The sequence below is a fragment of the Rattus norvegicus genome, chromosome 8, assembly GCF_021556685.1.
Source record: "Rattus norvegicus strain SHRSP/BbbUtx chromosome 8, alternate assembly SHRSP_T2T, whole genome shotgun sequence".
Classification (NCBI taxonomy): domain Eukaryota; kingdom Metazoa; phylum Chordata; class Mammalia; order Rodentia; family Muridae; genus Rattus; species Rattus norvegicus.
The window spans coordinates 30,783,845-30,794,979 of NC_141541.1; the positions used below are offsets into that span (position 1 = coordinate 30,783,845).

Genomic DNA, 11,135 nt, shown 5'->3' on the forward strand with positions numbered 1-11,135 from the left:
TCTGTTGACTGAGAGATGATCTGTTTCGGTTAGAGTCTAGAATTATTGCATCTTGAATTAATTACATTAAATTATAAGCACTACTGTAATCTACAACAGTTGACTGCAGGGTTCTTTTCACTTACAGTCATGATCAGCTTTGAGCACACACTGTGATGTAACTCCCAGAAGGCACTGGGAGAGAGGCTGTGTGCAGAAAAACACGTGAAATCTTCTTTTGCTATACCTTTAGGGAGACATAGTATCCCTGTGCAGCTGAGTGAGGGTAGAGATTCCTGGGTGTCATTCAAAGACAGATATCGGACAGACAGACAACATTGTACAAGACATACATGTGATGATTCTGCTTAGAAAGTACATTTTTTGCTTCTGACCACATTGGCTTCATTCCTGTTTTGGAATAGATTAATATATAATTTTTGAAGTTCATATAGGACTCTGTTAGATTTGGGTCAGATGAATCACTCTGGTTACATTATCTCAGGAGGTCTCAGAGAGAAAAATCACCAGCATAAACCAACACAATACTGCAAAATGCAAGTCTGCTCTAGTGATGTGAACTGGTATCTCCTGGGCAACATTAGCAATCATGATAGCTCAGCCGATCTATGATGGTATGACCGTCATGATGCTTAAACATTTTGATAATTCATTCTCACACTGTTATAAAATAATTCATAAATCATCTCATATATCGGCTTTGTAAAGATGACCTGGGCATAAGGGATGAGTCATTTTGCTCAAGACATGAAATTGCAAATACATAATATGGAATAAAGCACCACTTGCATAGCCCTGGCTATGTGGAATAATGCATCTCAGTTCCAAGGTGAATACCAAGTGTGCCTTAGACAGGAGCATCAATAATATCCTTGAAGAAATTGAGTGCAGTGGGGCACTTTGGACACACCTGAATGGCTGGTAGTGGAAAACATAATGTATCTGCCTCTGTACAGCAGTTAGAATGATGGCTGAGAAGTTTCTCTTGTTAGGATTCCATGACAGTTTCTCAGAGACAGTGAACTTGTTCAAACTGAAAATAGAAATGCACAGGTTCTTGTGGGTCCTGAAGAGAAGCCCCAGGATTTAGAGTTAAAGCATTTCTCTGCATTTGTGAACTAACTGTTCCTACTTCTGTGAAGCCTTCTAGGTATGTCTGTAACTTGGATATGTTTCAATCATGAGTATCAAAGTCTTTAGGTTTACAAAGTGCTTCTGCTCAATTGTATGGTATGGTTTGCATAGCTGATGCCCTCGGGAAAACCATCCTCCAAGTCACCTCCTCCCACTTATCTTACCATCACTGGCAGCCCACCCTTGAAGAACCTTTTGATTACCTCTCCATCATTCACTCTCTCTCACTCTCTCCACCCACTCTCCAGTGCCCCAGTCTCTTGCTGTCTCACAGTCCTGACAGTGACTCTCTTCCTTATCTCTAACTATGTATTATAAAAGCTCTATGCTCTTGGTCTGCCTTCCAGTGACTGGGGCAGGAGGGCTCTGGGGGCAACATCTGAAATGATATAAAGACAAGGGAAGTAGGAGAAGGGCATGAAGAGAGCAAATCTATCAAGATCATTAAGGATTCTCCCAGCAGGAATATTTATTTGAGAAATGGAAACTAACTGTCAATGTAGAGGCAGAAGAGTCAACATTTTACAGCATGTCCATTAGTCTCAGTTGGCACCAGGGAAGGATGCCGCAAGGCTATGCCGCTGGCACTTTCCCACTTGGGTACTTCATCTTGTCACTATTGCTCAGTTGGGATCCCTCGGGGAATCCATGGGTTGATAGCATGTTGTTTTTCTTCATGCCTGATAACAACTTACTGTAGTTGCTTTTTTAACCTTCCATTTTTCTGCACAGGGCAACTGTGTGGCAATGCTATTCATATTCAGGACCTGGCTCCCTGATAGCCCCTCAGCCTGAATGCTCAATTGATCAGATGCCAAGGAAATCATAGAAACAGCTGAAGAATCATAACCAGCAATAGGCAACGGCCTCCACTTTCCCCTTCAGCTCCCAACAGGTTTTATAGCCTGTGTGAGTGAGCTACATTCACATATTCTTTGATCCCCAAAGAGAGATAAATACACATATTAGTTAGATGTCTATGCTGTAACCACTATCAGACTGCTGGATAAGAATCCTATGATATTACAAGTTTTTATAAAAGAGCCGTTCAAAAATATTCTTTTTGAATCACATAAATAAAATTTACTTCAATTTAGGATCCTTAATAAATAAGCTTTAAAGAATGAAGTCTTTAGCTAAAGCAAGAAACAGAACAATCCAGTAGCACAAGGTCTACTTCTCTCTATAAAGTGTCAGCATTGGAAATCTCAGGACCTGGGCCCTTTTATATTTATAAAATGCGGTGTTATAAACATCACCACTTAAACTCTCACATACCAGTGAGGACCGTGGCTTCAGAGTGGTACTAGGATCTGTCCAAAGTCCAGGGTTACGGCAGGATTAGGTGACACATTTTTCAAATTTAGCACATACATTCCTCTGTTAACCGCCTAGGTAGATTTATATGAAGTTGAGATTAATTTTATTTCATTGCTCAACATCTGTGAGGACATTTGTCATATCAGGAGCTCTGGCATTTTCGTAACAGTCAAATTTGCTCTCCTGCTTATGGAATCCAAAGCTTTGAAGAAGATACAAATTGTGAATGAATGACCATATGCTTCACTGCACATTGTAAGAAGTGTCATGGAGGACAGGATGTAGATGTGGTCATGGGTATCAGAGAGATCCATGTACTAGGAGTCTTGGAAGCAGGAGGCCACAAATGAATACTAAGTGAAAAATACTCTGGCCAGGAGGTACATGTGGAACATCCCCCAGGTATGCTGTGAGGGTCACAGGAAATAGTAGCTGCAGCAGACAATACACCACTAAGATGGCCTGTTTTCTTTGTAAGGACGGTGAGGAGCACAAGCCAAGAGAGACAGAATCTGAGGGTCACTGCCATCAATGAGCAGGGCTCACTTTATGAGCACCTTATGTAATAAAACCTTCGACAAAGACAAGATGCAGCAGCCAAGTTAATATCAACCTACACTTTCTGGCAGCTTTCGCAGCACAGGTCTCTCTAGTATGTTTGCCCACAGAAATGACATTGCAAGGGAAACCAAGACGTGCCAATGATCTTCAAATGGTTTTCTCTGTTCTAGGATTATGGTGTGCCTTGCTTTAGTTTGGTTATTGTACATAATTACTCTTTATGGCTTTTGTAGTGAGAGGCATGTTTTAATTTATTGCCTTCTATGTTATTTCCGATAAAGTCTAAGAACCATGGTGTGTCTAAAAGTGGTAGGAGAATTGGTCTATGGAGTAGTAGGTTGTCTAAGGACAGGGTGAGATGGGACTTGGGATTCTAGGGAATACACATAGAGGGCTGGGTAAAGAGTTCAGAATGAACCCCCACCCATCCCCTGTGTCCTCTTAGCCCATCTTTCTGGGCTAGGAGCTATGATCAGGAATGTCCAGGGGAGAGCTCAGGATGCCTGCTTCCACAATCTAACATACCCAAGAGGCTTTGCTGAGCTTAGCACCCAGCTTCTCTAATTCATCCCATAAGCTAATAGCATGCTGTGAATTCTTAATGCCTTGCCAAGAGCAACCAATCCCATACTGAATTTAGATAGGCAGGAATAATCATTTTGCTGTTCAAACAAATCCACATTTGTGTTCTTCCTCTTTAATTTTGAAAAACTATAATTAATAACAAAACACTAGGGATCATACAGCACTGATAATTTACAGGCACATTTACTATGCAAATAATTAAATTGATTACATATATTATATCCTGTCAAGTATTAGAAAGTCAAGCAGCTTTAATGGATCTGTTTTTGCCAAACTGAACTTGGTCTGAGAGGAAAGATCTGGATTAAGATGAACTTGGATCAGGGTTTTAAGCCTCACAGGAACTCTAAGGTTTTATAGAATGATTTTTTAAATTTATCTTAACAAGTTTTAACAGTAAAAATGAAAGAATTGCTCCCAGAAATGTCACAGCTTCTACCAGCCATTTCCAGACCTAATGTGATTAAATCATGCTGTATTTTTCAGCATCCTGTAATCATAATCATGAAGTACAGCCTTGTTCTAGAGTTTATATTCAAGCACTGAGGTTTGCTCATCATCCATCTCAAAATATCCTAAAACATGTCGGAAGTCCTGCTCAAATGTTCATTTTTCTGTGTGATGGAGATTGTGGGGTCTACTGACCCCTGGACTGGAGCTCAGGATTTTGACTCACTCAGTCTGAACAGTGAGTTTACATTCACTTGCTGGGGCACATGTTCCTTTCTCAAAACCTTTCATGGGACATAGCTTACCTTAGCTACACCAGCCTGTGACTCAAATTTCCTCTAATGTCACTTTTTCCAACTATAAGAATCATTTCTTTTCCTTCCCAACCCTCCAGCCCCCAGATTGAAACTCCCCCTTTCTCTCTCCTCTTCAACACCAAATTTACTTTTGTTTACACAAAAGTTCCAGAAAGCCCATGGTATAAGCCTCTCTACATTTTAAGTTTTTAATTTAACTCTATGTCACTTGCAGCAACAACAAAAGCGACATATAGCCATGTTTCTTAATAGAGTTTTTTTTATTTATTTGGATTTTAAAAATCTCAGGTTTGCATCAGGAGCCATCTTCTGACCTCTCCAGACCTTGAAGAGGCCCCCAGTTTCCCTTGCCTTGGAGAGAGAGAGAGAGAGAGAGAGAGAGAGAGAGAGAGAGAGAGACAGAGAGACAGAGACAGAGAGAGAGACAGAGAGAGAGACAGAGAGAGAGACACAGAGAGAGACAGAGAGAGAGACAGAGAGAGAGACAGAGAGAGACAGAGAGAGACAGAGACAGTGAGAGAATTTGGACCAGACATAGTAGGCATTTTAACCTCCCTCCCTTCAGTAAGTAAGAGGATGAAAGCTCATAGTGATCCCACAAACCCAGTATTTTAGAGGTAGAACTCAAATCCAGGTCAAAGCTGAGAAACCCCTGAAGCCTTCTGCATTGTGATCCAGGCAGAAATAGGAGCCAGCAAGCAAATTGACTGGCAGGCTACAGCCTGCTTCCTAAGCTGGGCTTCCATCTCTAAGGAAGTTGTTTATGCAGCCCCTCTCACAGGGACATTGTTCAAGTCTATAATAATCACCCTACTAGTGACACCTATTCATTTATTTAAGTCTCCTTCTAAAGGTCCGCTTACAGTTCTCTTTCATGAATTCTCACATTGTGGGCAGTTTATTATGCAAATGAGGCCTGAAAGCTTTTTCCTGCTCTTGGCTGAAATGTGTTTTAAAAGATAAGATGGTCTTTTTTCCCCCCTATAAGCCAGAATTCATTGCTTTACCAGACAATAGAAGCAGAAAAGCTGTCCATGGCAGCAGGGAAGTGTGAGGGGCACAGTAGCTGGTTGTCTGTGCTAGTGGTCTGGCAGAGGGATCATGTTCTTTTCCACGTCAGGGAGGTCTTTCTTTCCTAAGAAGTCCTTTGTGAAGATAGAATGGCAAAGCCCATGTCAGAGACCTAAAAGAGACTGGTCCCAGCTATAGATATGCTGGACAACATCTCCTTGCTTAAGAGTACTTGAGTTTCTCTTAGCAAGAACAACTCTGCATTCTGAGCTTACAAAATACTTTCAGATGTATTTCCTTTTTTTAATTTTATTTTTCTTGAATATTTTATTTATTTACACTTAAAATGTTACCCTCTTTCCCCCTCTCCCTGCTTCTATGAGGATGCTCTTATTCTTACCCACCCACTCCAAACTCAGTGTCCTAGCATTACCCTATAATTACTCAGAGATATCTATAACTCTTGATCATTGCATTAAGCCCTAAAACCACTTTAAAAGCTTACGTTATTTTCTTGGCTAATGCTGTGAACATTTCCTATAGATACCCTTCTTCCATCCTTCCTGTCTTTCCCTCTATATCTTCCTCTTCCAACTTCTTTTTAAATTTATTCATTACACATCTCAACCACAGCCCCCTCCCCCCTCTCTTCCCAGCCACATCCGTACAGATCTCTCCCCCTATTTCCCCTCTTCTCTCGAGAAAAAGGGACTTCCCTTTGGGTATCACCCCAACCCTGGGACGTCTAATCCCATCAGGACTAGACACATCCTTTCCCACTGAGGTCTAGCCAGGCAGTGCAGGTAGCAATCTAATGGCAGGGAACAGAGACTCAGATAAACACTGGTTAGGGGCGCATTTGCTACAAATATGTAGGGAGTCTAAGTCCAGCTCCTGTATGCTCCGTGGCTCTGTAAGCCTTCATGGTACCAGATCGTTGATTCTATGGGTCTTCTTGTGGTATTAACCATTTGTTTGACTTGTTCACATCTATACCTGACTCTTCCTTCCACAGTACTCCCCAGGCTCAGCCTTATATTTGGCTGTGGGATTCTACATTTGCTTTATTCCACTACTGGATGAAACCACTCAGGAGACGATTATGCTAGGTTCTTGTCGGCAACCATATCAGAATATCATTAATAGTGTCCGGGGTTGGCTGTCAAGTGGGATGGGTCTCAAGTTGGGGCAGTCATGGGTTGTCTGCTCCATCTTTACCCCTACATATCTTGCGGGCAAGACAAAATTTGGGTTGAAAACTTTGTGGGTGGATTGGTGTCAGCTTCCCTTCTCTAAAAGTCCTGCTTGGCTACAGGAGATTGTCACTTCAGTCTCTATATCTCTATCTCAGCTAGGGTCACCCCTAGACTTCCTGTACCATTCCCAATCACAACTCTCCAGCTAGTCACCAAGTGATTCCCCTTCCTGTAAATTTCCATTCTCACTCTCAGTCCTCTCCCATTACCCCCTTTGCCCACACCTGATTCACATCCCCATTCTCCTCCTCTCCTATCCAGTTCCCTCTCCCTATCGACCTCAGATGACTATTTTCCCCTTCTGAGTGCCATTAGTGCATGCTCCCATTGGACCTCCTTCTTATCCAGTTTCTTTGGGTTTGTGGATTGTACCTTGGTTGGCCTGCACTTTATGGATAATGTATACTTATAAGTGAGTGCATACTATATGTGTCTTTCTGACTTTGGCTTCCCTCACTCAGGATAATATTCCCAAATTCCATTCACTTGCCTGCAAAATTCTTGATGCGTTAGTCTTTGAAAGCTGCAGTATTCCATTGTGCGGATATACCACATTTTCTTTATTTTCAGTTGAGAGACATCTAGGTTGATTCCAGTTCCTGGCTACTTCAAATAATGTGGCTATGAACATAGTTGAGCAAGTGACCCTATGGTATACTGGAGTATCTGCTGGTTATAAGCCCAGGAGTCTTGAGGCAGGACTATTCCCAGTGTTTTGAGAAACCAAGAAATTGATTTCCAGAATGGTTATACAAGTTTGCACTCCCACCAGCAACGGAGGAATGTACTTCTTTCTCCACATTTTCAGCAACATGTACTATGACTTGACTTTTTGATCTTATCCATTATCATATGTGTAACACGGAATTTGAGGGTGGTTCTGGTTTGTATTCCCCGATGACTAAAGACATTGAGCATTCCTTCAAGTGTTTCTCAGCCATTAGAAACTCTTCTGTTGGGAATTCTCTGTTTAGCTCTGTACCTCATATTTTAATTGTGTTATTTAGATTATTGGCATCTAGTACCTTGAATTTTTTTTATAAATTTTGGATATTAGTTCTCTGTCAGATATAGGGTTAATAAAAGTCCTTTCCCAATCTATAAGTTGCCATTTGTATTAAAGAACAATCCCTGGTTTTATGAAACTTCTTTACTAATGTTGGCTCCCTTGTCTAACAAAAACCCTCATCTTTTCCACTGGATGACAAATCTCAGATAACAAGAGCCTGGGCTCTTTCAGCTAAGTAGATGCTGACCCTAAAGTTGGTCCTTTCCTATAACCAAACCCTATAGCCTTCTTGAGACTGAACAGAACTTTTCATTCTCAGAGATCAGAAAGGCCACAGAAGTTACAGAAGAATGTATCAGGGATTATATTATAATAGTTATTAATCTATTTCCAGTCTTCTGCATGCAGTTCCACAACTTGACCATTTCCCGAAGGTGCTGTCTCTTCTCTAGTGAGTACTTTTGGTTTTCATTGTTAAAAAATATCAGGTGTCTGTAGATGCATGGAGTTATGTCTACATCTGGATAAGAGAATTAAATGGGTGAAAGAATGAGAAAGAAGGTTACCAGGGGGAATATGGAAAGATATAACTAATTGAAAAGTCTTTTAAAGGCCTCATGGGAGCCTATTATTTTAGAGGCTTCCTAAAATATGTAAAAGAAATGTAAATGCAGTTACCATTTAATAAGAGAGACAATACTTCCACATCATATGCTACCAAGGAAAATTCTTAGTGCCAAGAATGAGTTATAGTTAGCTGAGTTATTGGCCTGGTTCCATAAATCCTCCCAAATGTTACAGGTGATTGCTAATTGATGATTAGTAATTGATGTTAATTAATTGATTGATTCAATTGATGACCCTCCACAGGAGGAATGTATGGCCCTATTGTTGCAGACACCACTTAGATTTATCATTGACCGTGAAGAGATCAAGCTGAAGCACAACTAGAAACTTCACACTTACTGAAAAGTGCCCCTAGTGACAGAAAACACTGTTCACACTCCTGGAAAGGGAAGTGCCAAGCTCAGTCGGCTATGAACTCTGTGGCCTCCAACAGCAGCCTGCCTCAGGATATACTGGTACAACCATGGCACAAACATTAGGAGAGTAATCAACTACTTTTTTATTTGATTTAAATCCCACTACCTGGGATGGAACCCACAACTGACCCTTTTAATGAGGTTAAAAACCTAAGACTAGATGGATCGTGGGCCTTAGGGTAAAACCTATTGCGATTCTAATAAATAAATATAACAATAAAATAATTGCTGGTGACATACCATATGCCTATTGATCTGGGCATTGTTCATCTTTCATCAGAGGTGTTTTTTCTCACAGTAGATAGAAATTAACAGAAGGATTCACATCTGAACATTTTAAAGACTTTCCAGCATTCAGTATGAATAGAATGTATTTATCACACTCTTCCCTTAGTTCAGGGGGAAGATGCAGAAAGAAGCTAGAAAAACAAATGGTAGATAACTCCATTATTTTCAAGATACAACATGAACTCAGAGAGAATGTGACAGCATTCACAAGAGTTGCACAAATTCAAGGCAGACAAAATCTCAAAATGGAGAAGGGAAAGTATGCAAAATTCACACTCCTAGTCAAGAAGGTATTTGTAATTGATGACTGCTGGGAGAGTGGTGATTAGTTTTCTCCATTGGCGTGACATTGGATATATCAATGAGACTCTAGGGGAACCTCATGTTCTATAATAGTTAACACAAAATGTTTTCTCTCTGTGTGTTTGTGTTTGTGTGTGGTATTTGTGTGTGTGTGTGTGTGTGTGTATGTGCCTTTTTATTATTGTTATTGTTTGATGTTTTGGGGGATGTGCTTTGTTTTGTTGGTTTTGTTTTTTTCGAAAGAGAAAGAGCATGAAATTGGCTGGGTAGTGAGGAGAGAAGATCTGGAAGTAGTTGGGGAAAGAATATGATCAAAACATATTGCATGAAAAAGTTAAAAGTAATTAATAAAGTGGAATGAAATGCAAATATAAAATCACTTTCACAGCTGCTCTCCATTCTGAGAACAAAATTCAGGACAAGAAGACCTTGGCAAAAATATTGCAACACTTCAACAGAAGAAATACCAAGGAAGAACTATTTCCATGGACAGAAATGATTTATAACTCCAAGTCATTCTGGACACAAGTCATGATCAGCGATTCTGGGAGTTTGCTCTGTTCTCTAGCCATACAATACAGGATACTCTGACAAGAGAGTGATTCCAAAGTGCACTAGCAGACTATTTCATTGTCTCAGAATAACAAGTTCCCTGTCCTACAAAGCGGCCAGGATAAGTGCATTATCTTGGCCATCTTACATTTGAATTCAAGAGTATTTAAAGGTAGCAAATGCAAAGTTACCTATAATTCTTTATTCTGTCAGAAGACCGTGCTTTAATATCTAAAGTGTAGATAATTCATATTACAACCATGGCTAATATAAATTTTATTCATTAAATATGGTTTTGAGGTTTTATCGAGAATGCAATTGAAAAATTTCTTATTAAAATTTATTGATCATTTCTAACATGTTTAAAAAGAGTAAACAATACAAGTATATCATACTTGAACAGAGGAATTGTAAGAGACTCAATCCACTTGCCTAAAAATGCTATGCTGATCTACATCACTCTATCGATGTAGCTGTCCATCCTCCTCCTGCGAAGTCTAGTTAGAATCATTAGTCATTGCTGCTGCTTTGGATCAAATGATTGTCATCATCTGTCATAATATCCCTAAGTAGGATGCCCTTGGCAATGTGACATGCCTCCTGGCAAGTCATAGGAGGCTTGCAGTCACTAAGAAAAAAAAAAAGAAATGTCATTCAGGTATCAGTCTGCTGCCACTCTGCCCATGGACAAAGTACCTGACATTAGCATGTACACTGTAGGGGACATGGCTATCAGATACAGGATTCTCTTTGCACAAATAGTTTCACATTTCCCTTTCTCTGCAAATCCCTTCTTGCTTTTTCTGTTTCATTCTCTATCTTCTTGTTTCTCAGAGGAAGGACATTTGAGGTTATTCATAGAACTGGAGATAGACAAAAAAAAATAAGATGCTGTGAGATAAGACTCTAAACACTGACACATAGATATTAAATATCTGGTAATGGAGGCAGTCTGTCCTAATCAAGATCATGATTGTGGGTTAAAGCTCTTGCTTGGATCAAATGCCATTCTGGAGCTTGCAAATCCCTATTATGCTGTGATCAGAATCCATTAGAAGACAGATAAAGACTAAGGGAATTTTGATTCACGGTACAAGGTTGGGCTTTGTGTCACTGTAATTTCTAGAGGCACCCATATGTGGATTTAAGTGAGATTCACTCAGAAAATAAATTGATCTCACAAATTAGTTGTCACAAGTTTGCCATATGCCTTGCAACTACAAGGTGAATATGGGATGCTATATCCGTGTGTTCTTCCCTCCCTCTCCAGTGCAGCCTTAAAATCATGGACAGAGGTAGGATGGAC

At 40.2% G+C, this 11,135-nt stretch overlaps 1 long non-coding RNA gene across 1 annotated transcript; it reads left to right on the forward strand.

Annotated features, from left to right (window-relative positions):
- The first annotated feature begins 1,000 nt into the window (after positions 1 to 1,000).
- On the forward strand, positions 1,001 to 10,227 carry LOC108351840 (uncharacterized). Its single transcript, NR_190850.1, has 3 exons — positions 1,001 to 1,150; positions 8,038 to 8,094; positions 9,666 to 10,227. It is a non-coding gene; the product is annotated as an uncharacterized LOC108351840 (long non-coding RNA).
- The last annotated feature ends 908 nt before the right edge of the window (positions 10,228 to 11,135 follow it).